General features: G+C 39.7%; 1 protein-coding gene and 1 pseudogene across 5 annotated transcripts in view; one reads left to right on the top strand and one right to left on the bottom strand.

The window, feature by feature from the left end:
- Positions 1 to 24,703, bottom strand: part of UNC13B (unc-13 homolog B) — a 293,983-nt gene that overhangs the window by 133,819 nt on the left and 135,461 nt on the right. The window lies entirely within an intron of this gene.
- LOC101442392 (choline/ethanolaminephosphotransferase 1-like) lies at positions 3,840 to 16,265 on the top strand (annotated as a pseudogene).

Here is a 24,703-nt window from a genome sequence, read left to right as displayed (position 1 = left end):
GGGGTGCTGATGCAAAGTACCAGAAATCTTTTGGCTTTTATAAAGGGTATTTATTTGAGGTAAAAGCTTACAGTTACAAGGACCTGAAGAGTCCACTTCAGGGTTCTCTCTCTTCCAGGGCTTTAGCTGTTTGAGCCTTCTCCTTTCTGTCACATGGCAGGACTGAAACGACCAATTTCTCTCCTCTTCCATGTGTCTTCTTGAGTCAGTGTCCATTTATATCAGTCCACCAAGGGGGCAAGGATTCAACCTGAGTCATGCCCTACTGACATGACCAAATCAAAGCCCTAATCTTTTAATCAAGACATGCCAGCTGAATCTAGTACAATCAAAGGGTATCATACCCAGAAGAACAGATTAGTTTACAAATATAACCTTTCTCTTTTTGGGATTCATAAAATAATCACAAACTGCCACAGAAATCAAGGGGGAAAATCCCATTTTCAACAGCAACTAAAAGAATCAAACAATTAGGAATACATTTAACCAAGGATGTAAAGGACTTATATATGGTAAACTACAAAACATTACTGGAAGAAATTAAGATCTATATAAATGGAAGGACATTTCATGTTCATGGATTGGAAAACTAAATATTAAGATGTCATTTTATCAAAAGTGATTTACAGATTCAAACTAACCCCAATCATAATTTCAATGGCCTTCTTTGCAGAAATGGAAAAGCCAATTATCAAATTTCAATGGAAGGGTAAGAGGCCACAAATAGCCAAAACAATCTTGAAAAAGAAGAAAAAAGTTGAAGGAGTCACACTTCCCAATTTTAAAACTTATTACAAAACCACAGTGGTCAAAACAGCTTGGTACTGGCATAAGGACAATCATACAGATCAATGGAATTGAATTCAGTTAAGGGGAAAAAGCCCTCACACAAGTGATTTTTGACAAGGATGCCATGTCCATTTTTTTTTAAAAAGGATTTTATTTATTTCTCCTCCCCGCCCCCCAACCCGGTGTCTGCTTTCTGTGTCCATTCGCTGTGTGCTCTGTGTCTGCTTGTATTCTCATTAGGTGGCTCCAGGAACCAATCCTGGGACCTTCCACAGTTGGAGAGAGGTGATCATTCTCTTGCACCACCTCAGTTCCCTGATCTGCTGACTCCTAGTGTCTCTCCCCTGTATCCCTTTTTGTTGCATCATCTTGCTGCACCGGTTCTCCACATCAGCCAGCACCCCAGCATGGGGCAGCACTCCTGTGTGGGGCAGTACTCTGTACAGGCCTGCACTCCACACAGGCCAGCACTCCATGTGGGCCAGCTCACCACACACACCAGTTTGCCTTCATCAGGAGGCCCTGGGCATTGAACCCTGGGCCTCCTATATGGTAGGTGGAAGCCCAATTGCTTGAGCCACATCTGCTTCCTGTTATATCTATTTAATAGGGAAAGAACAGTCTCTTTAACAAACGGTGCTGGGAAACCTGATATAGCCATATGCAAAAGAAAGAGGGTGGACCCCCTACCTCACACCACATAAAAAGTTAACTTAAAGTGGATCAAAAGAAGAATCAAAAAGAAAAAAAAAAAGAAAAGAAAGGAAAAAAAGGATCAAAAGCCTGAATATAAAAAAGAAAACTATAAAACTCCTAGAAGAAAACATAGGAAAACATCTTAAGGACCCTGTGTTAGGCAATAGTTTCTTAGATTTTTACACCAAAAGCATGAGCAATGAATGAAAAAATAAATAAATGGCACTTCACAAAAATTAAAAACTTTTGTGCACCATAGGACTTTATCATGAAAGTTAAAAAAACAACCTATGAATGGCATAAAAATACATAAGCTACATATCTGATAAGGGTTTAATATTTTGAGTATATAAAAAATCTAACAACACAAACACAACAAATTAAGAAATGGGGGAAAAAAAGAAATGGGCAAAAGACTTTAACAAACGTTTCTACAAAGAAGATATTAATATATCCATGGCCAATAAGCACATGAAAAGACGCTTGACTTCTTTACTCATTAGGGAAATGCAAATCAAAACCACAATGAGATACGATTTTACACCCACTAGAATTGCTACTCTTTAAAAATAACAAGTTTTGGAGAGGATATGGAGAAATGAGAATACTCATTCATTGTTGATGGGAACGTAAAATGTTGCAGAGCTGTGGAAAACAGTTTGGCCGTTCCTCAGAAGTATAGAATTACCTGCAATGCCACTTCAATTGCAAAAGAATTGAAAGCAGGGACTCGAATAGGTACTTGCACACCAATGTTCACAGTAGCATTATAGATAATTGCCAAAAGATGGCAAGCATCCATCAAGAGATGAATGGATAAACAAAATGTAGGATATATATTTAATGGAATATTATTCAGCCATAACAAGGGAATGAAGTTTTGATGCATGCTACAATATGGATGAATCTTGAAGACATCATGTTGCGTGAAGTAAGCCAAACATAAAAGACAGATATTATATGAGCTCCCTTAAATAAAATTTAGAATATGCAAATTCATAGAGTCAGAAACTAGAATATAAGTTACCAGGGGCCAGAATGAGGGTAAGGAATGGGGAATTAATGCTTAATTGTTACAGAGTTTCTGTTTGGGATAATGGAAAAGTTTTGGTAATAGATGGTAGTGATAGTAACATAACATTGTGAACATAATCAACACATAAATGTATTTCTGAAAATGGTTAAAATAGGAAATTTTAGGTTATATCTATCTTACTAGAATAAACACTTTAAAAAACCATAGAATAGAGAGCAAACAGCGACCCCTAATGTTTACTTTGGTCCACAGTGAATAATACAATTATAATAACATTGATCAATTTTAACAAAAGTAGTATACTTTTGGAGAGTGTTAACAATAGGGAAAACTGTGTGTGGGGATGGGTAGTACATGGGAATTCTGTACTTTCTACATGATTTTTCTGTTAACTACAACTTCTCTAATTAAAAAAAAAGTGAATACCACTTACCTCATGGTTACATAAATATTGAAAATAATATATGTAGCATTTAACTACCATGTGCTAGACAAATGATAGTTACTCAATAAATGCTCCCTATCCTTCCTTATATAATTGATACCCATCTTCAAGTTCCATTTAAACAATTCTCCATAAACAATGCTCAATTACTCTGGAACAATGTCTCTGTTAAGAATCAAAATAAAAGCCAACTGTTTATTTCTTAAAAAGTCCAAGAAATATCTATCACATGTTCTAGCCAATCCATTCCTAGGTACTTGACAAAGAGATATGAAACATATGATCATAAAAGTGTTATTATTCATAATTACTGGAAACAACCCAAATGACATCAACAGGTAAATGGTTAAACAAAATGTGGTGTATCCATATTAAGGAACACTACCCAGCAATAAAAATTAACAAATTACTGATAAACTAAACAAAATGGATGCATCTCAAAATCCTTATGCTGAGTCAAAGAAGCCAGACACAAAACAGTACATACTGTTAATTCCATTTATATAAAACTTTAGGAAAGCAAACAGTCTATAGTTAAAGAAGTACATCAGTGGTTGCCTGGAGCATGAGGTAAAAAGAGGTATTGATTGCAAAGGGGCATGAGGAAACATTGAGAGATAATGGAAATGTTCTGCATTTTGACTGATATGAGTTTCACTGGTATATACATCCGTCAAAACTAATCAAACTACATACTTTGAATGAGTGAGTCTACTGTACATAAATTGTATCTCAATAAAATATATTAAAAAAAAAAAAACTGCCAAAAAGTGCTGCCACCAGTCAGAGTCACCCAGTTGCTAGAGCCTGAGGCAAACACAGTCACAAAAAGCTACAAACTTAAAAGAAAACCTTAAAAGAAAAACAGGATACATGAGTGGGCATTGATTAGCAAGGGAATGATGTGGAAATTCTTACCCATAATACCCTATAGGCTTTGGGCATATGAGTACAACAGGGTTTATATTAAATAGTTTCAGTTACCTACACCACCATTAACAAGATACCAACAAAAGCAGCTAGAACACAGGTATGACAGTGCTGGACATTTCCCTACTTGAATCTTCAACACAAGGGTACTAGAATGGCTAGTTGGAAGAGTTCCCTACTAGATTGCCCCAAGTTTCACCGCCATCATTGGACTGTCAATAAACATCTATACAACTGTTTTATTAGTCTACTACTCCCCTAAAGTTACCGAACAGGCACATCTGTGGGCATATAATGCATGTGCATGTGTCCTTTTCATATAACAGTCTTTGGATGCTGTAGCAGTTTGATATAATTTATGAATTCCAAAAATATTGTATGATGCTTGTAATCTGATCTGCACCTGGGCATGATTGAGTTATGATTAGGGTGTTGTGTCCCTACCCCTTGGTGGGTGGGGACTCACAGATAAAAGGCACTGCAAAGAACAGAGTTGGGGATTTCTGATGTTAAGAGTTTGATGCTGAAGACCCGGGAAGTCAGCACCAGGAAGGAAGAAACCTACAACCCAGAGAAAAGCAAGCCCCAGAAACGTAGGAAGCGAGGAAGCCTGAACCCTCACAGACGTCGTCGGCCATCTTGCTCCAAACAGACTTTGGTGGGCAAGTAATTTATGCTTTATGGCCTGGTATCTACAAGCTCCTACCCCAAATTAACACCCTTTACAAAAAACAACCAATTCCTTGTATTTTGCATCAGCACCCCTTTGGTTGACTACTACAGATGCTATAGATGGGAAACAAGCAAGAAGAACCCATAATAGTTCTCCTTTAGGAAAACTTTTTAGTTAATAGCTGTGATTCACTATCATCAGTTTTTGTTGTTTTTGGAACTTGTATTGCAGTACAACTGGGGACAAACCCTGCTTGATTTTTTGTTGTTGACGTTTTGCTGGATATTAATGTTTTATTGTGCACACTGGCAAATATACATTTCTGGAACACTACAATTCGGACTAACTAATGTGACTAGAAGTGCAAATCATAATAATCATGTATTTGCTATCAGTGACTGGAGGACCACCTTTTTGGCAATCTATGATTCAAGTGCTGAAATGAAAACTTCCCATGCTTTGTACTGTAGCAGGAACCATATTTCCTTGTACAAATTACTTCCATGCAATCTTCGCAGATGGTTAGCAAAAATGGATCCATGATAGCAGGAACAAGTGTCCTTTTTCCTTTTCTCTATATTGGATCAGTGATTACCTTAGCTGCAATGATCTACAAGAAATCAGTGGCTCTGCTTTTTGAAAAGCATCCCTGTCTTTATATACTAACATTTGTTATTTTATCTGCTAAAATCGCTAAGCTTGTGGTTGCACACATGACAAAAGTGAAATGCATTTGCATGACACAGCATTCATAGGTCCAGCACTTTTGTTCTTGGACTAGTATTTTCATAGCTTTATTGATGAATATATTGCACCTTAGTGTAGCAGTTTGATATTATTTATGAATTCCAAAAAAGGTATTTGATTATGTTTGTAAACTGGTCTTTTCCTCTGGACATGCTATCCTCTGATTTTATTAGATTCAGCTGAGATTCCTTTGATTAAATTAAGATTAGGGCTTGAGTCCTTAGGGTGAGTCAATTTGAGTCCATACCCCCTTGGTGGGCTATAAAAACGGACGCTCAATCAAGAACACAGAAGCAGGAGAGGGGGCAAGATGGCGGCTGAGTGAACATCCCTGTTAGAGTCTTCTGCAGGGAATCGGCTGGGCGGCGTTGGAGACTCTTTGGGACCGGATTGTTTCGGGATTTTTGCTGGTCCGGAGGTGTCTGGACATCGATTTGGAGGGAAGGTAACAGAGGATTCGTCTGTGAAATATACACGGAGATCCCAGCTACCTGCAGAGGATTCCCTTCTTGGGTAGGCGGAGACGAGGCATCTAGCCCCGCTCGGTGGGGCTGAGCCAGGCCGGGCCGGGCCGCGGTAGCGTTTGGAGCCGGCGGGGCCGGTGCAGGCCCCGGCTGCGGCCGCGGTAGCGTTTGGAGCCGGGCGGGACCGGTGCAGGCCCCGGCTGCGGGCCGCGGTAGCGCTTGGAGCCGGGCGGGGCCGGTGCAGGCCCCGGCTGCGGGCCGAGGTAGCGCTTGGAGCCGGGCGGGGCCGGTGCAGGCCCCGGCTGCGGGCCGCGGTAGCGCTTGGAGCCGGGCGGGGCCGGTGCAGGCCCCGGCTGCGGGCCGCGGTAGCGCTTGGAGCCGGGCGGGGCCGGTGCAGGCCCCGGCTGCGGGCCGCGGTAGCGCTTGGAGCCGGGCGGGGCCGGTGCAGGCCCCCGCTGCGGGCCGCGGTAGAGCTTGGAGCCGGGCGGGGCCGGTGCAGGCCCCGGCTGCGGGCCGCGGTAGCGCTTGGAGCCGGGCGGGGCCGGTGCAGGCCCCGGCTGCGGGCCGCGGTAGCGCTTGGAGCCGGGCGGGGCCGGTGCAGGCCCCCGCTGCGGGCCGCGGTAGCGCTTGGAGCCGGGCGGGGCCGGTGCGGGCCGCGGTAGCGCTTGGAGCCGGGCGGGGCCGGTGCAGGCCCCCGCTGCGGGCCGCGGTAGCGCTTGGAGCCGGGCGGGGCCGGTGCAGGCCCCGGCTGCGGGCCGAGGTAGCGCTTGGAGCCGGGCGGGGCCGGTGCAGGCCCCGGCTGCGGGCCGCGGTAGCGCTTGGAGCCGGGCGGGGCCGGTGCAGGCCCCGGCTGCGGGCCGCGGTAGCGCTTGGAGCCGGGCGGGGCCGGTGCAGGCCCCGGCTGCGGGCCGCGGTAGCGCTTGGAGCCGGGCGGGGCCGGTGCAGGCCCCGGCTGCGGGCCGCGGTAGCGTTTGGAGCCGGGCGGGCCCGGGTCAGGCCGCGGCGGGTACGGAGCCGGGCAGGGCCGGTCCAGGCCGCGGTGGCGGGAGGTGGATGCCGGAGCCGGCTGGGCCGCTGTAGCGAGCGGAGCTGGGCGGAGCCAGGCCAGGCCAAGGCGGCGTGAGGAGCCGGGCAGAGCCGGTCCAAGCCTCCGCGGCGGGCGGAGCCGGGCCTGCGGAGGGGTTTCTGTTTTTTTTTTTTTTTTTTTTGTTTGTTTGTTTGTTTGTTTTTTTTTTTTTTTTTTTAATTTTACTTAAATTTTTTTTTCTTTTTTTTTTTTTTTTTTTTTTTTTGAGCATCTGCAGTACTGGGGAGTTCGTGGGCCCTGGGCGGCCTATTGGGGGTTTGTGGGAAGGGAGGTGCTTGCAGACCCATTTGGGCAGACAGACGGGGGGTTTTAGGGCAAAGCGGGGGGAAGTTGTTGTTTTAGATAGTGTTGCAATTGTGACACGTGTGTACCTGTATCTCTCTTCTCCCTATCCGTTCCCCACCGTTTGCCCATCCTCTTTTTTTTTCTTCCTTTCTTCTTGCCTTTCTTTTTTCTCTATTATAATTAGTTTGTTTTTTTTTTTTTGTTTTTGTTTTTTTTTCGGTTTTCTCTTTCCCTCTTGTCCCTCATCTTCCACTTATTTTTACTTTAATTCAAGTATACAATAGGTGCTACAGGGGACACCTCACATTTGCTGGGTTTTCCCATCCTCCACTGCCTCATTTCTGTGTGAACTGATTTAGGCTACCTACACTATCCCCCTTCCCCTGCATCTTGATATCCACTATCATCTACTGTCTCTCCTATATTCCACCCCCCACCTCCCGTTCTTTGATCCACAAAGTGTCTAACTCTTAATTCCTAATACCTTTGTTCTGTTTTCTGTCTATTATCCACTCTTGAAACTATTACCTTTCTTTTCTTTTTCCCTCTCTCATGAAAACAATAGCTGTGTAGTTCATACCATATTCCTCCCAAATTCAGTCATCAACTTCATAAAAGGTACTCTACCTACAGCTATAACTCTATACAATCTACATGAATCTAACCTCCATCCTTCCAGATCTCATATTCCTGCTTTATTAACATACATCACCAATACAACTTTACACTTTTCCCTTGCTTACACAATTGCCTTTCCCCAACACTAATACTTTCCTCTAAAGTGAACTTAACCAACAACAAGTAACTAGAATAAGAAGAAAAAAGTGACAAAGAGAAGATATAACACCTGTGCAAAAATAACAACTAATTAACCTCCAAGAGCAGACAAAGAAGCTAAGGAACTGATTAAATTCGTCAAAATAAAGAGATGACAAGAAAGCAACAAAAATCTACGAACCAAACCAATAATCAGGAAAACATGGCTGAATCCAATCAACAAACCAATAATCACGAAGGGGAGCAAAACTTGGCACAAGCAATGAAAGATCTCAGAACATTTATCACTGACAAATTTGATGCAGTAATGAAAGAGGTTAACAACATGAAGACATCACTTGGAGGGGAAATTGCAGACATACGCAAAAACATAACAGATATGATGGGAATGAACACCACAGTTCAAGAAATCAAAAATACACTTGCAGCAAATATCAGCAGACTAGAAGAGACAGAGCAGAGAATTAGTGATGTGGAAGACAGTACATCAGAAATCAAACAGATAGTAGAAGGGGTCAATAAGAAGATAGAAAAAATCCAATTAGGATTTAGGGACCTGAATGACAATGCAAAACGCTCAAACATACGTATTATAGGCATTCCAGAAGGTGAAGAGAAGGGAAAGGGGTCAGAAAGAGTGTTGCAGGAAATAATGACTGAAAACTTCCCAAATCTACTGAAAGAGACAGATGTACATATCCAAGAAGCACAGCGCACTCCACAAGTCATAAACCCCAACAGGCCCACCCCAAGACATATACTTGTCAAATTATCCAATGCTCAAGACAAAGAGAAGATCCTAAAAGCAGCAAGAGAAAAGAAAACCATCACATACAAGGGAAGCTCAATTAGATTAAGTGCTGATTTCTCTTCTGAAACCATGGAGGCAAGAAGACAGTGGTATGATATAGTCAAGGTACTAAAGGAAAAAAATTTCCAACCAAGAATACTCTACCCAGCTAAACTAGCATTCAAACATGATGGAGAGTTCAAAATATTCGCAGACAAACAGAAACTGAAAGAGTATACCAACAAGAAACCTCCCCTTCAAGAAATTCTAAAGGGAGTTCTGCAGGAAGAAAGGAAAAAACAGGAAAGGCAAAGTTGGAGGAGAGTATAAGACCAACAACAACAACAAAAAAGACAAAAAAAAATATACAAACAAAATATGACAAACACAAATCCAATCAAAATATGGCTAACACAAATAATTCCTTGATAGTAATAACACTGACTGTCAATGGATTAAACTCACCTATCAAAAGATTCAGACTGGGACACTGGATAAGGAAATATGACCCATCCATATGCTGTCTACAAGAGACACATCTTAGACCCAGAGACGCATGGAGATTGAAAGTGAAAGGCTGGAAAACAATCATACAAGCTAACAATAACCAAAAAAAGGCAGGAGTAGCTATATTAATATCAGACAAAATAGACTTTAAATGTGAAACAATTGTGAGAGACAAAGAAGGATACTACATTTTAGTCAAAGGGAAAATCTGTCAAGAAGATCGAACAATCATAAATATCTATGCCCCTAACAAGGGTGCCTCTAAATACGTCAGGCAAACGCTGGAAAAACTAAGTGAAAGAATAGATACATCTACAATTATAGTGGGGGATTTTAATACACCACTATCAATTCTGGACAGAACATCTCAAAAGAGAATCACCAAAGACACAAAACATCTGAATAGTATATTAGAGGAGCTCGATCTAATAGACATATATAGATCGCTACACCCAAACACAGCAGGATATACATTTTTCTCAAGTGCACATGGATCATTCTCCAAGATAGATCATATGCTAGGCCACAAAGAAAGGCTGAACGAATTCAGAAAGATTGAAATCATACAAAACATTATCTCTGACCACAGTGGAGTCAAGCTGGAGATTTGCAAGGGAAAGAAGCCCAGATTTCACACCACGATTTGGAAATTAAACAACACACTCTTAGAAAAACAGTGGGTCAAAGAGGAAATCTCAAAAGAAATCAATGACTACCTTGAAACAAATGATAATGATAACACAACATACCAAAATTTATGGGATGCAGCAAAAGCAGTACTGAGAGGGAAGTTTATAGCCATAAATTCATATATCAAAAAAGAAGAAAGAGCAAAAATTGAAGAACTAACTGCACATTTGAAGGAATTAGAAAAACAACAACAAAGTAACCCAACAGGAAGAAGAAGGAAGGAAATAACAAAGATAAGAGCAGAACTAAATGAAATAGAAAATAAGAAAGCACTTGAACAGATAAACAAGACCAAGAGCTGGTTTTTTGAGAAGATTAACAAAATTGACAAACCTTTAGCAACACTAACAAAGAAAAAAAGAGAGAAGATGCAAATACACAAAATAAGAAATGAGAAAGGCGATATCACCACTGACCCCACAGAAATAAAGACTATCATAAGAGGATATTTTGAAAAACTATATTCCAACAAAAATGACAATCTAGAGGAAATGGACAAATTCCTAGAAACACATAAACAGCCCATATTGACAAAAGAAGAAATTGATGATCTTAACAAACCAATCACAAGCAGAGAGATAGAATCAGTTATTAAAAATCTCCCAACTAAGAAGAGCCCAGGGCCAGATGGCTTCACAGGTGAATTCTATAAAACATTCCGGAAAGAACTGACACCAATCCTGCTGAAACTATTCCAAACCATCGAAACAGAAAGAACATTACCCAACTCCTTCTATGATGCCAACATTACCCTAGTACCAAAGCCAAACAAAGACATCACAAGAAAGGAAAATTACAGACCAATTTCTCTAATGAACCTAGACGCAAAAATACTTAACAAAATACTTGCTAATCGTATTCAACAACACATTAAACGAATTATACACCACGACCAAGTGGGATTCATCCCAGGTATGCAAGGATGGTTCAACATAAGAAAATCAATCAACGTAATACACCATATAAACAGATTGAAGGAAAAAAATCACATGATTATATCTATTGATGCAGAAAAAGCATTTGACAAAATACAGCACCCTTTCTTGATAAAAACACTCCAAATGATTGGAATACAAGGAAATTTTTTGAACATGATAAAGAGTATATATGAAAAACCTAAAGCCAATATTGTTTACAATGGAGAAATCCTAGACTCCTTCCCTCTAAACTCAGGAACAAGACAAGGATGCCCACTGTCGCCGCTCCTATTTAACATTGTCTTAGAAGTACTTGCTCGAGCACTGAGGCAAGAACCAGAAATAAAAGGCATTCAAATTGGAAAGGAAGAAGTCAAAATTTCATTATTTGCAGATGACATGATCCTATACATAGAAAACCCTGAGAGATCTACAACGAAGATTCTAGAACTCATAAATGAGTTTAGTAAAGTCGCAGGTTATAAGATCAATGCGCAAAAATCAGTAGCATTTCTGTACACCAATAATGAGCAAGATCAGGAGGAAATCAAGAAACAAATACCATTCACAATAGTAAATAAAAAAATCAAATACTTAGGAATAAATTTAACTAAAGAGGTAAAGAACTTATACACTGAGAACTATACAAGATTGTTCAAGGAAATCAAAGAAGACCTAAATAAATGGAAGACTATTCCTTGTTCATGGATAGGAAGACTGAACATTATTAAGATGTCTATCCTACCAAAATTGATCTACACATTCAATGCAATCCCAATAAAAATCAATGCAGCCTTCTTTAAGGAATTAGAAAAACTAACTATGAAATTTATTTGGAAAGGAAAGAGACCCCGAATAGCCAAAGACATACTGAAAAAGAAAAACGAAATTGGATGAATCACACTACCTGACTTCAAAACATACTATAAATCTACGGTGGTGAAAACAGCATGGTATTGGCATAAGGAGAGACATATAGACCAATGGAATCGAATTGAAAGCTCTGATATAGAACCTCACATATACAACCACATAATATTCGATAAAGCCACCAAACCCTCTCAACTGGGAGAGAGTGGCCTATTCAACAAATGGTGTCTGGAGAACTGGATAGCCATATGTAGAAGAATGAAAGAGGATTACCATCTCACACCTTATACAAAGATCAACTCAAGATGGATCAAAGACCTAAATATAAAAGCCAAGACCATAAAAACCTTAGAAAGCAGTGTAGGGAAACATCTACAGGACCTTGTAATAGGTAATGGATTTATGAATATCTCACCAAAAGCACGAGCAGCAAAAGAACTAATAGATAAATGGGACTTCCTCAAAATTAAAGCCTTCTGCACCTCAAAGGAGTTTGTCAAGAAAGTAAAAAGGGAGCCCACACAGTGGGAGAAAATATTTGGCAATCATATATCTGATAAGAAACTTATAACTTGCATATATAAAGAACTCCTACATCTTGAAAATAAAAAGATAAACAATCCATTTAAAAAATGGGAAAAAGACTTAAACAGACACTTCTCCGAAGAAGAAATACAAATGGCAAGAAAGCACATGAAAAAATGTTCCAAATCTCTAGCTATCAGGGAAATGCAAATCAAAACCACAATGAGATACCATCTTACACCCATAAGATTGGCAGCTATGAAAAAAACAGAAGAATACAAGTGCTGGAGAGGATGTGAAGGAAGGGGAACACTCATCCACTGCTGGTGGGAATGCAGAAGGATCCAACCATTCTGGAGAACAGTATGGCGGTTTCTCAAAAAACTAGCCATAGATTTGCCATATGACCCAGCAATACCACTGCTGGGAATATACCCAGCAGAACTGAAAACAAGAACACAAACCAATATATGTACACCAATGTTCATAGCAGCATTGTTCACTATTGCCAAAAGTTGGAATCAACCCAAATGCCCATCAACAGACGAGTGGATCAATAAAATGTGGTATATACACACAATGGAATACTACTCGGCTGTAAGAACAAACACACTACAAACACATGTGATAACATGGATGAATCTTGAGAACCTTATGTTGAGTGAAGCAACCCAGACATTGAAGGACAAATACTACATGACCTCAATGATATGAAATAAACAAGCTGCCCTAGATAGCAAGAGACTGAACGATAGGCTTGCAGGAAATCGGAGGGTGGAGGAAGGATATGAGCCGATGTCTGCAGGGGTGGAATTTAAGACGAGATGGTGGTAAGTATGAACACAAAGAAGAGATAAAAGGGGGGCAAGGGGTTGCCTTTGCTTGGGGCTTTGCGGGTTTGAGGGTGGCTGGGGAGGGACGGGTGGGTAACGTTGCCCAAAAGTGGGGGGAGGGAGGGGTAGCATACGAACCAGGAGAGGGTCAGGTGTTGGTGGAGAGTAAAATGCCGAGAAAATCATATCAAAATGTAATAAAGAGGGTTACCTGTTTAGAATGCTCGGAGGGGAGGGTCTGATGCAGGACGGGCTCCTGGGGAATGTCTAAATGCTCATTCTGCCAGAGTGGGTGACACCATGGGGTAGAAACCCAAGTAGTGAGAGTGGGGGTGGACCCACATCCTGGGGAAGACTAATGCCATCCAATAGAGGGAACTGTATCCCTCGAGAGAAAGGGTGGCTCCCAGGGCATTGGGGCAGTTGAGCAAGTTAGGCCCTGAACACTATTCCATCTATCTCTGGAAGTGGCTCCTCAGGAAACGGAGGTTGGCTATCACTGAGGGCACTAAGGTGGAAGGGAAAATGGACGTTAAATGTGTGGAACCAAAGTAAATGGGGGGTAAGAGAGGAGTTTCTTGAGAGTACACAAGGATGGATATAAAACATGTAATATTACACCATAACATATAGGAGATGACAGACTGATAATGTAAACCATAATGTAAAACATAGGATAACTAAAAATGTAAAGAACTGTGTATCCTAAAGTATGCACCATAATGTAAATACAGATGTCACCTTGTTAGAAAGCTAAAGTCTCAGACTCTGTACATCACTTTAAGTAAATATGATATGAATAGGGCGTAAGAGTATCACTGTGGAAGGGAAAAGGTTTTCTGGTGGATGTGTGGGAGTGCTGTATATTATATATATACATTGCTGTGGTCTAGGACTCCTGTGAAGAAAAGCTGAACAATTAGGGGGGGGGGGGGGGGAAAATAGGATGTGGAATTTTTTCAAGTCAACATTCTTTATCTAAGTTCTTTATCTAACTTTATCCAAGTTCTTTATCTATCCTTTAAACTCATCGCTATATGCCATTCCCTAGTAAGGGACCATGACATTATATTGGGCTTCAAATTTCGGGGAGTTCTGGATCACAGAGTGTTTCAACAATGGCAATGGAGGGATACTGGTATGGGATACCAATGACAGATGATATATGACTGACAGGGAGCTGTACAGAACATATGTCCAGGGTGCATGGTAATGTTTGGATATACTCATAGTGGCAACAATTAAAAACCACAGTAGGGGGGGTACTGGGTTCCCGGCCAGTGGTGCTCTGTCGTGGTCCCTAGGGGAGCAGCGACAGTCTCCCAGGTACAGTGGTGGGGACCGGGAGGGAGTGAGGGTTCAACAGTGAGCCCCTGATACTAATGACTATGCTTGTGAGCTGATAAACCCAAAATAATAACAAGGCCTAGAGCAACTTTGTGCCTGGGAATTTCCTTCTGTCAGCCTTCATGTTACTCAAATGTGGCCAGTCTCGAAGCCAAACTCAGCATGTAAATGCAATGCCTTCCCCCCAGCGTGGGACATGACACCCGGGGATGAGCCTCCCTGGCACCGAGGGACCACTATCAACTACCAACTGATGATGCAACTGGAAAATGACCTTATACGGAAGGTTCAATGCGGATCAGCAGAATATCCATGTCTACATAAAATACCATGACTTTAAAATGCTGTTTGACCTAAAGTAAGGGGGAAATGGAAAGGAGAAATGAGTTTATATGGCTACGAGTTTCTAAAAAAGAGTCTGGAGGCTGGCAGAAGGTTTGCCCTCATGCACAACTGAGCAGAGTCAGAGAGACAGATAAAGCAGATACAACCCCCAGATATTGGTTCCTTTGAGGGCTAAAGAGACCCATGGGAGTTATGGTCATGGCCGATGGGGTTAACTACCAGGGCAGATGGCCCCTCTTTGGAAATGGTGTTTATGTGTGATGAATCTGGACTCAGATGGGATCTCCCTTCATAAGACTTTCATGCTAATGTGCTGGAGGTGCAGTTAATGTTGGGGTTTAAGATATATTTAGGGGATTTGAATCTCTGGACTGACAATGTGATAGCCAGATCCTGAGCCTCAACAGACTCCAGCACCTACAATCTGATTTATTGGACTTACCACACTCAGCTAAGATGGAGGTGAAGGACAACCACCACACCATGGAGCCTAGAGTGATTACAACTGAAAATGGGAGGATTGCATCCAGCATCCAGGTGGAATCTGAGCCTCCTCTTGACATAAAGGTGCAATGGACACAACCAATCCAGTGTCCACATAGAAGAGGTGGCATTGGATTGGGAAAAGTGGACATAATGGACAAAGGGTATGGGGAAAGGCAGGAAGAGATGAGAGGTGGAGGCGTCTTCGGGACATGGAGCTGCCCTGGATGGTGCTTCAGAGGTAATCACCGGACATTGTAAATCCTCACAGGGCCTACATGATGGAATAGAGGAGAGTATGGGCCATGATGTGAACCAATGTATATGAGGTGCAGAGGTGCCCAAAGATGTACTTACCAAATCCAATGGATGTGTCATGATGATGGGAACGAGTGTTGTTGGGGGTGGGGGGAGAGGGGGGGTGGGGGGGTGGGGTTGAATGGGACCTCACATATATATTTTTAATGTAATATTATTACAAAGTCAATAAAAAATAAAAAAATTAAAAAAAAAAAAAAAAAAAAAAAAAAAAAAGAACACAGAAGCAGATATGCGAGAAGAGAACTTGATGCCAGGGCCCCAGAGAGAGAGGAGCCATTTACCTAACAATCTGCAGCTGAAGAGAACAGAGCAGGTGAGCCCTATGCAAGCCTACAGCTGAAATCAGAAGAAGCTGGGCCCACAGACCCTTAAGAGAACAGAGGCTGAACCATCACAGGGATCACCCACCATCTTGCATCAACACATGGCAACAGATTTTGGGTTAGGAAGTAAACTTGAGTTACTCTCTTTAGGGCCTTGTAACCGTTAAGTTTTTACCCCAAATAAATACCCTTTATAAAAGCCAAAAGATTTCTGATACTTTGCATCAGCACCCCTTTGGCTGACTAATACACTTGGATTGCCCTGGTCTTCTCTTTCTTTGATTTGATCCACTATTTTGTCAGTGTCTGCAATCAGATTGCACCTCACCTGCATATACATGTGTTCAGAATCAAGGTCTCTACAACTCATTCTAATCATCACTAATTACCTAATTGGTGTTATATAGGAAACTCCTAATTTCTACAGGAAAGAATCTGAATCTATTAGGCAGAATGGAGTGAACAGAACAAATATAATTTATAATAATGAATGCTGTATACCATTTATTCTTTCTTATTGTTACCACTCCTTAGCAATTATGTATGAGGATAGGAACTTCAGTTCCCAATCTGCAAATTGTATGTGTTGTCATACAGGGTTTGGTCCAAGAAAGCATGCAGAAAAAAACTGCCATTTGTAATTATCCTGGATTCAGAATGAAATTGTCATGAGGCACAGATCCCCAGTGGTAGAGATTTCTAATGTAAACTATGTGCTGGCCAAAATATGATTACTTTAAAATTATAAAAAATCATCCTTTAACAACATTCTTGTTTAGTGTCTTCTCAAACTTTCTTGCCTGAGGAGTTCAGCTGTGGCACAGTAAAATCCCATCTAGCGGGTGTGGTTGAACAAGTGATAAAGACCTTAGAATTCAGACTGAAAAATTTCCTATCTTTACATTGTTGAGAAAGTCTTTTTTTTTTAATTGCTCAAGAAATAATATCCTTCAAGGGCTTAGGAAATCCTGTTAGCATGCAGAAAAATGTGGTAACTTTGTCTATCCATTTTATTTTTTTTTTAATAAATACATGATCTGAAAGCCAGCATCTTTCTCAGTTGCATTCAGTTGAAAGGTAAACTGTTAAGTTTTAAGGTCATTTTTAAATTTAATGAAAATTTCTGTTCTTTAATAAACATGGAAATTCAATCAGAAAAAAAGTCTGCCTTAGAACTTGATTATTTCATAGCTCAAGTTTGTCTAATACATCCCACCCCTAGTCTAGATTACAAATTCTTTGAAAGATCCAAGTCTTATCCTATCTTCAGGAGCTGACAATTTAATAAAGCAGGTTCTTCTTAACCTTAATAAAGCAATGTCTATAAATTTTAGTAAGAGTTACCTGGGGCTCTTGTTTAAAATGAGATTTCTAAATCCTACTTTCAGAGTTTCTAGTTCGAAAAGCCTAAAGTTGATTAGGAATCTGCATTTTCTTCTTGATTTTGGAATCTGCATTTTTAATAAACAGTTTGGTGACTCTACTGCCAATGATTCCTGAATTATATTTTAAAAAATACAAATGTAGGGAAGCAGAGGTGGCTCAAGCAGTTGGGTGCCTGCCTACCATACGGAAGGTCCCAGGTTCAGTTCCCAGTGCCTCCTAAAGAAGACATGCAAGACAGAGAGCTGGCTCAATAGGCTCACAAGGCAAGCTAACACAAGATGACACAACGAGGAAACACAATGAGAGATACAACAAGCAGGGAGAGGAGATAGCCCAAGTGGTTGGGCTTCCCTCTCCCACATGGGAGGTCATGGGTTCGGTTCCTGCTGCGTCCTAAAAAGAAGACAAGCAGACACAGAGAGCACGCAATGAACAGACAGAGAAAGCTGACAGCGAACACAAATGACAAGGAGGTGGGAATAAATAAATGAAAATAAATCTTAAAAAAAAAATACAAATGTAGAATTATACAAAAATAGAATTTCCTATAGGAAGAAAGCCATAGTGCCTCAGACAGAAGCACAGTACTCCTGTGCTGACGGAGGAAGAAGGCAGCCAGATCCACTACCCTACGGAGCTCAAAGACCAGTTCAATATGTTCAGTCATTGAAGTATTGGTGCTTGTGACAGAAAGGTAAGTGAAAAAATTCCAGCATGTCTAGGAACCAATTTAAAAGGAGTCTTCTTTTCTAAAAGGTACAGCGTCTGCACTTATCCCTGACCTGTGGCTAACTGATTTGGCTATAGCAACATACATGCAGACTGCTGTGTCTGCATATTTTATCTTGTTTCTTGTAGAAAATATAAGAAATTGGGAACAGTCACATTAAAAACTCAGGACTATCATTAACAAACAAAACACCTCCAGGCTGCTACACCATCATTTAAGAGTCAAGTGCTGGTTAATTTTTTCATGACAATGGATGATAGAATGCTTGAGGCCCAGACTCCAAGTGAGCAGCCATCTGTCCAGGTAATGACAGGACTTACCTATTAATTATTAAATCATTGTAATTATCAAGTAGCTAACAAAAGGGCAATAAAGCCAAACATTAGAAATTATTCCCTTTCCTTTTTCAAGACAATAGATAAGTACTGTAGAACTTCTCTTTTTATGGAAAATAGTACAAAACCTACAATTAAGAAAAGCACATCAAGCCTAACATAGGAGAATAAAAAGAAAAGAAATATTGATCAATCTTACTTGTGAATATAGATGTGAAAATCCAAAATAAAATACAAGTAAATCAAACCTAACATTTTATTAAAAGAAGAATTTACCATAATCAAGTATAGGAAGGCAGAGATTATTCATTAATAAAATTTGATTAATGCCTTCATCATGTTAATAAATCACAAAGGAAAATACCGATGAACAAATGGGTAAGTACTATTAAGGCATTTAAAAATTTCAACATTCATGCCTTTTTTTTAAAGATTTATTTTATATATTTATTTGTCCCCACCCCCTCACTGTTTGCATTTGCTGTATTTGCTTGTTGTGTGCTGGTCTTCTTTTCAGGAGGCACTGGAAACTGAACCCAGGACTACTGATGCAGAAGGTCGGAGCTCAATCTCTTGAGTCACATCCATTCCCCCCACTTGCTATTCAACCATATATGCTTTTATGGTTCACCCTCTAACACTCTATATAACTTCCTTATTCTTTATGTTTATTGTCTGTCTCCACATACTGCAGGACCTTTGTTTTGTTCCCTGATATACTGCAAGCATCTACAACAAAGCCTGGGATGTAGGTGTTAAAAAACATTTGTAGAAAGGGAAGCAGATGTGGTTCAAGCAATTGGGCTTCTGTCTACCATACAGGAGGTCCAGGGTTTGATTCCTGGGGTCTCCTGGTGAAGGCAAGCTGGCCTGTACAGAGAGCTGTTACGGCAAGATGACAGAACTAAAAGAGACACAGAGAGACAATAACAGATGTAGCAGACCAGAGAGCTGAGGTGGCGCAAGAGACTGAGCACCTCTCTTCCACTCTGGAAGGTCCCAGGATCAGTACTCGGTACCACCAAAAGAGAAGACAAGCACAGAAGAACATACAGCCAATGGACAGAGAGAGCAGAAAGCAGTGCAAAAACAATGGGGGGTGGGGGGGAGAAATAAATCTTAAAAAAAAAAAAAGTTTGTAGAAGGAAGGTAAGAGAAAGAGGGAAAGGAAGGGAAGGCAGGAGGGCAGAAGGCGGTGTGGTTGAAAGAGAAAAATGAGTACCAGCAATCGGAATGTAAAGAGGTATGATCTTTCTAGAGCATAATTTGGCAGTATCTAACAAAATATTAAATATGTACATTCTTTGACCCAGTAATTACATTACTAGAAATGCATTAATTCAACTAATATTTACTGAGCAAAGGTTCTAGGGATACACAGATAAGGACAGTACTTACTTATGAAATACATGACCTAGGGAAGGAAGCAAATATTAATCAAATAACCACACAGAGTAAGTGCTATGAAGGAAAAGAACATAAAATAGTATGTAATAGGGGAGGAGCTACCCATTCAAACATGACCACGAAAATATATTTGCACAAAGCTGCTCATACAGCATTATGTTGCAGTAGTAAAATTTTTTTCATATTTTAATTTTTAACAAATTAATTTTATTGATACATATTAATAAAGTATACGATTCATCCAAAGTATACTACCAATGGTATTTGGTATAATCAAATAGTTGTACATTCATCACTTCAATTATTATAAGAGCATTTTCATTAGTTTCATAACAATAATAATAAACATAAAACAGACAAACAAGAAAATTCTATACCTCTCAATCTGTTTCCCCTGCTGTACATATCTAAAATTTCTGGCAATTCTTGCACAATTATGTATTTATTAGGCAGTTTTAATATATATTCATCTATTTAAACAAATAATCTAAACTATCTAAAACAAATAATCAAGGACTTTTAGTATAATCATAATATTGTCTCCAAAATGGAGAATTGGTAAAACAGTTGTTTATAAAACTTTGGAAATGAATAGAGATGGTAAAAGCACATCATAGTGTTTATAACTAGCAGAGCTATTACATGGGTACGACAGTGGTTCAAAGAGAGTCTTCAAGGGAAGCGGACTTGGCACAATGGATAGAGTGTCCGTCTACCACATGGGAGGTCCGCGGTTCAAACCCAGGACTTCCTTGACCCGTGTGGAACTGGCCCATGCACAGTGCTGATACATGCAAGGAGTGCCGTGCCACGCAGGGCTGTCCACCGTGTAGGGGAGCCCCACACGCAAGGAGTGCACCCCATAAGGAGAGCCACCTAGTGAGAAAGAAAGTCCAGCCTGCCCAGGAGTGGCACCGCACAAACGGAGAGCTGATGCAGCAAGATGATGCAACAAAAAAGAGACACAGATTCCCGTGCTGCTGACAAGAACAGAAGCAGACACAGAAGAACACACAGCGAATGGACACAGAGAGCAGATAATTGCTGGGGGGGGGGGGATGAAAAATAAATAAATCTTAAAAAAAAAAGTCTTCAAGGACTTGGGCTCTTTCCATCTTTTTGCTCCTTCATCCTCTGTGTGGAGCTTCCAGCCTCAATGACATTTCATGGTCCCCTATATATTTTTTCGATGTAACATTTCTGTAGTCTAAAACTTCTTTAAAAATAAAGTTTAAACATGGAAAAAATCACAAAGTTGTGCATTCATCATCACAAAAAATTTTAGAATTATTTCATTACTTCCAAAAGAAAAAACTCTACACCCCTTTGCATGCCTTCCCTAGCCCTACATAACCACTAATCAAAGTTCATCTTTATAATGTGACTTATATTTACGTTTTCTATGAATGGGATCATACGATATGTTACACAAGGTATTTAGTTCATAGTAACACAATCATACAGTATTTGTCCTTTTGTGTCTGGATTGCTTCACAACATAATGTCCTTCAGGTTCATCCATGTTGTCATATGCTTTATGACTTAATTTCTTCGACTACTGCATAATATTCCATTGTGTGAGTACAACGCAGCTTGTTGATCCATTCATCAGTTGATGGACACCTAGGTTGTTTAAAACTTTGGACAATCATGAATAAAGCTGTTATGAACATCATTGTGCTGATGTCTATTCATGTCACTGCTCTCAGTTTTTCTGGGTATATATCCAGTAGTGGTATTTCAGGGTCACGTGCCAAATCTATATTCAGCTACTTTAGGAACTGCCAAACAGTCCTCCACAGTGGCTGTACCGGTCTGCATTCCCACCAACAGTGAATACGTGTTCCTGTCTCTCCATGTCCTCTCTTCCAGTTCTCTCTTTTTAAAAGAGGCCATTCTGATAGATGTGAAATGACATCTCATTGTAGTTCTGATTTGCAATTCCCTAATCATTAGTGATGTTGAACATTTTTTCATGTGTTTTTTTGCCATTTGTATTTCTTCTTTAGACAATATCTATTCAAGTCTTTTGCCCATTTTTTAAGCAGGTCATTTGTCTTTTTATTGTTGATTTGTAACATCTCTTTGTTTCCCTACATTTTCTTCTAGTAGTTTTATGATTCTGACTTTTATATTTAAATCTTTGATCCATTTTTGAGTTGACTGTTGTATAGGGAATGAGATAGGGGTCCTCTTTCATTCTTTTGATTATAGATATCCAGTTTTCCCAGCACCATTTGTTGAAGAGACATTTTTGTTCCATTAACATGGCCTTGGTAGAACTGTTTAAATAAAGTTGACAGTAGAGGTGAGGGTTGATTACTGGACTCTTGATTCCATTGCTCTGATCAATGTGTCAATCTTTATACTAATACCATATTGTTTTGACCACTGTAATTTTTTAATATGTTTCAAGGTCAGGCAGTGAAATTCCTCCCATGTCACTCTTTTTTTTTAGAATGCTTTTGGCTATTTTGGCGAACTTTCCCTTCCAGATGAATTTGGCAATTGCCTTTTCTATTCCTGTAAAGTAGGCTGTTGGAATTTTGATTGGTATTGCATTGAATCTACAAATTAGTTTGGGTATGATTAACATCTTCATATTTAGTCTTCCATCCATGAACACAATGTTTTTCCTTTTTGTTTATGTCTTCATTGATTTTATTTAGCATTGTTTTGTAGTTTTCTCCATAAAGGTCCTATACTTCTTTGGTTAAATTCACTCAAAGGTATTTGTGGCTATTGCAAATGGAATTTTTTCCCTAATTTTGATCAACATTATTGATTTTTGTGTGTTGATTTTCTATTCTGCCACTTTGCTGTACTCATTTATTAGCTCAAGTAGCTTTGTTGTAGACATTTCAGAATTTTCTAAATATAAGATCATGTCGTTCGCAAATAGTGAGGGTTTTACTTCCTCTTTTCCTATTTGGATGCCTTTAATTTTTTTTCCTGTCTAATTGCTCTAGCTAGAACTTACAGTACAATGTTGAATAACAATGGTAACAGTGGGTATCCTTGTCTTGTTTCTGATCTTAAAGGGAGAGCTTTCAACCTTTTCCCATTACGTATAAGGTTGGCTGTGGGTTTTTCATGTATGTCTTTATCATATTGAGGAATTTCCCTTCTATTCCTATCATTCCAAGAGTTTTTATCCAGAAAGGATGCTGGATTTTGTCAAATGCCTTTTCTGCACTGATGGAGATGATCATGTAGTTTTTTCCTTCAATTTTTTAATGTGGGGTATTATGTTGATTGAGTTTATGTTGAACCAGGCTTGCATACTAGGAATAAATCCCACTAGGTCTTGTGATATGCTGTTGGATTCTATTTGCAAGTATTTTGCTTGAGAATTTTTGCATCTATGTTCTTTAGAGAGATTGGTCTGTAATTTTCTTTTCTTATAGTGTCTTTATCTGGCTTTAGTATTACAGTGTTGTTGGCTTCATAAAATGTGTTGGGTAATTTTCCCTCCTCTTCAATTTTTTGGAAGAGTTTAAACAGGATTGGTGTTAATTCTTTTCAAAATGCTTGGTAGAATTCACCTTGGAAGCCATCTGTTCCTAGACTTTTTTTGTTGGGAGATTTTCATTGTTGTTGTCAGATTTTTGATGATGGATTCAATCTCTCAAATATGATTGGCCTGTTAAGTTTTTGTATTTCTTGTAGCATCAGTAGAGGTTGTTTGTGCATTTCTAGGAATTTGTCCATTACATCTAGGTAGTCTAGTTTGTTGGCATATAGTTTCTCACAATATTCTTTTAACTTTGGCGGGACAATAAAAACTTCCCCCTTTCATTTTTGATTGTATTTATTTGCATCTTCTTTCTTTGTTACTCTAGCTAGGATTTTGTCAATTTTATTGATCTTCTGAAAGAACCAGCTTTTGGTTTTGTTGATTTTCTCTATTGTTTCTTTGTTCTCAATTTCATTTATTTCTGCTCTAGCCTTTATTAATTCTTTCCTTTTGCTTGCTTTTGGTTTGCTATTCTTGTTTCTAGTTTCTCTAGTTGTTTAGTTAAATCTTTGAGTTCAGTTCTTTCTTCTTTGTTAATATAGGCTTTTAGGGCTATAAATTTCCTTCTCAAGACTGCCTCCACTGTATCCTATAAATTTTGATAAGCTGTGTTCTCATTTTCATTTGTCTAAATATATTTACTGTTTTCACTTGCAATTTCTTCTTTCACCCACTGATTATTTAGGAGTATGTTGTTTAACTTCTACTCATTTGTGAATTTACCTTTTTCCTGTATATTATTGATTTCCAGTTTCATTCCATTATGATCTGAGAAGGTGCTTTGTATAATTTCATTCTTTTTGTATTTACTGAGAGCTGTATGGTAACATAACATGTATTCTATCCTGGAGAAAGATCCATGGACACTTGACAAGAATGTATAACCACCTGAGATGAATGTATATGTCTGTTAGGTCTAATTTACGTATCATATTGTTCAAGTTCTCTGTTTCCTCGCTGATATTCTGACTAGTTCTATCTAATGTTGCAGGTGGTGTGTTGAAGTCTCCAACGATTACTGTAGAGATGTCTATTTCTCCCTTCAGTTTTGCCAGTCTGTCTTGTATTTTGGGGTACCCGGGTTAGGTGCAAAGATATTTATGACTGTTATGTCTTCCTGGTAGATTGTCCCTCTTATTAATCTGTAATAGCCTTCTGTATCTCCGATATCCAATATTAGTATAGTTACCCCTGCTCTTTTTTGGTTACTATTTGTGTGGAGTATCTTTTTCAAACCTTTCAATTTCAGCTGGTTTGTATCCCTGGGTCTAAGGTGAGTCTCTTGTAAGCAACATATGGATGGCTCATGATTTTTCATCCATTCTGTCAGTCTATATCTTTTGACTGGGGAGTTAAATCCATTCATATTCAATGATAGTACTGTAAAAACATTATTTTCTTCCACCATTTCATTCTTTGATTTTCATATGTTATGTTTTCATCTGTCT

This window comes from Dasypus novemcinctus, chromosome 8 (assembly GCF_030445035.2).
Source record: "Dasypus novemcinctus isolate mDasNov1 chromosome 8, mDasNov1.1.hap2, whole genome shotgun sequence".
Taxonomy (NCBI): domain Eukaryota; kingdom Metazoa; phylum Chordata; class Mammalia; order Cingulata; family Dasypodidae; genus Dasypus; species Dasypus novemcinctus.
The sequence above is the reverse complement of the archived record's forward strand: the minus strand, read 5'-3'. Positions and strand labels throughout refer to the sequence as shown.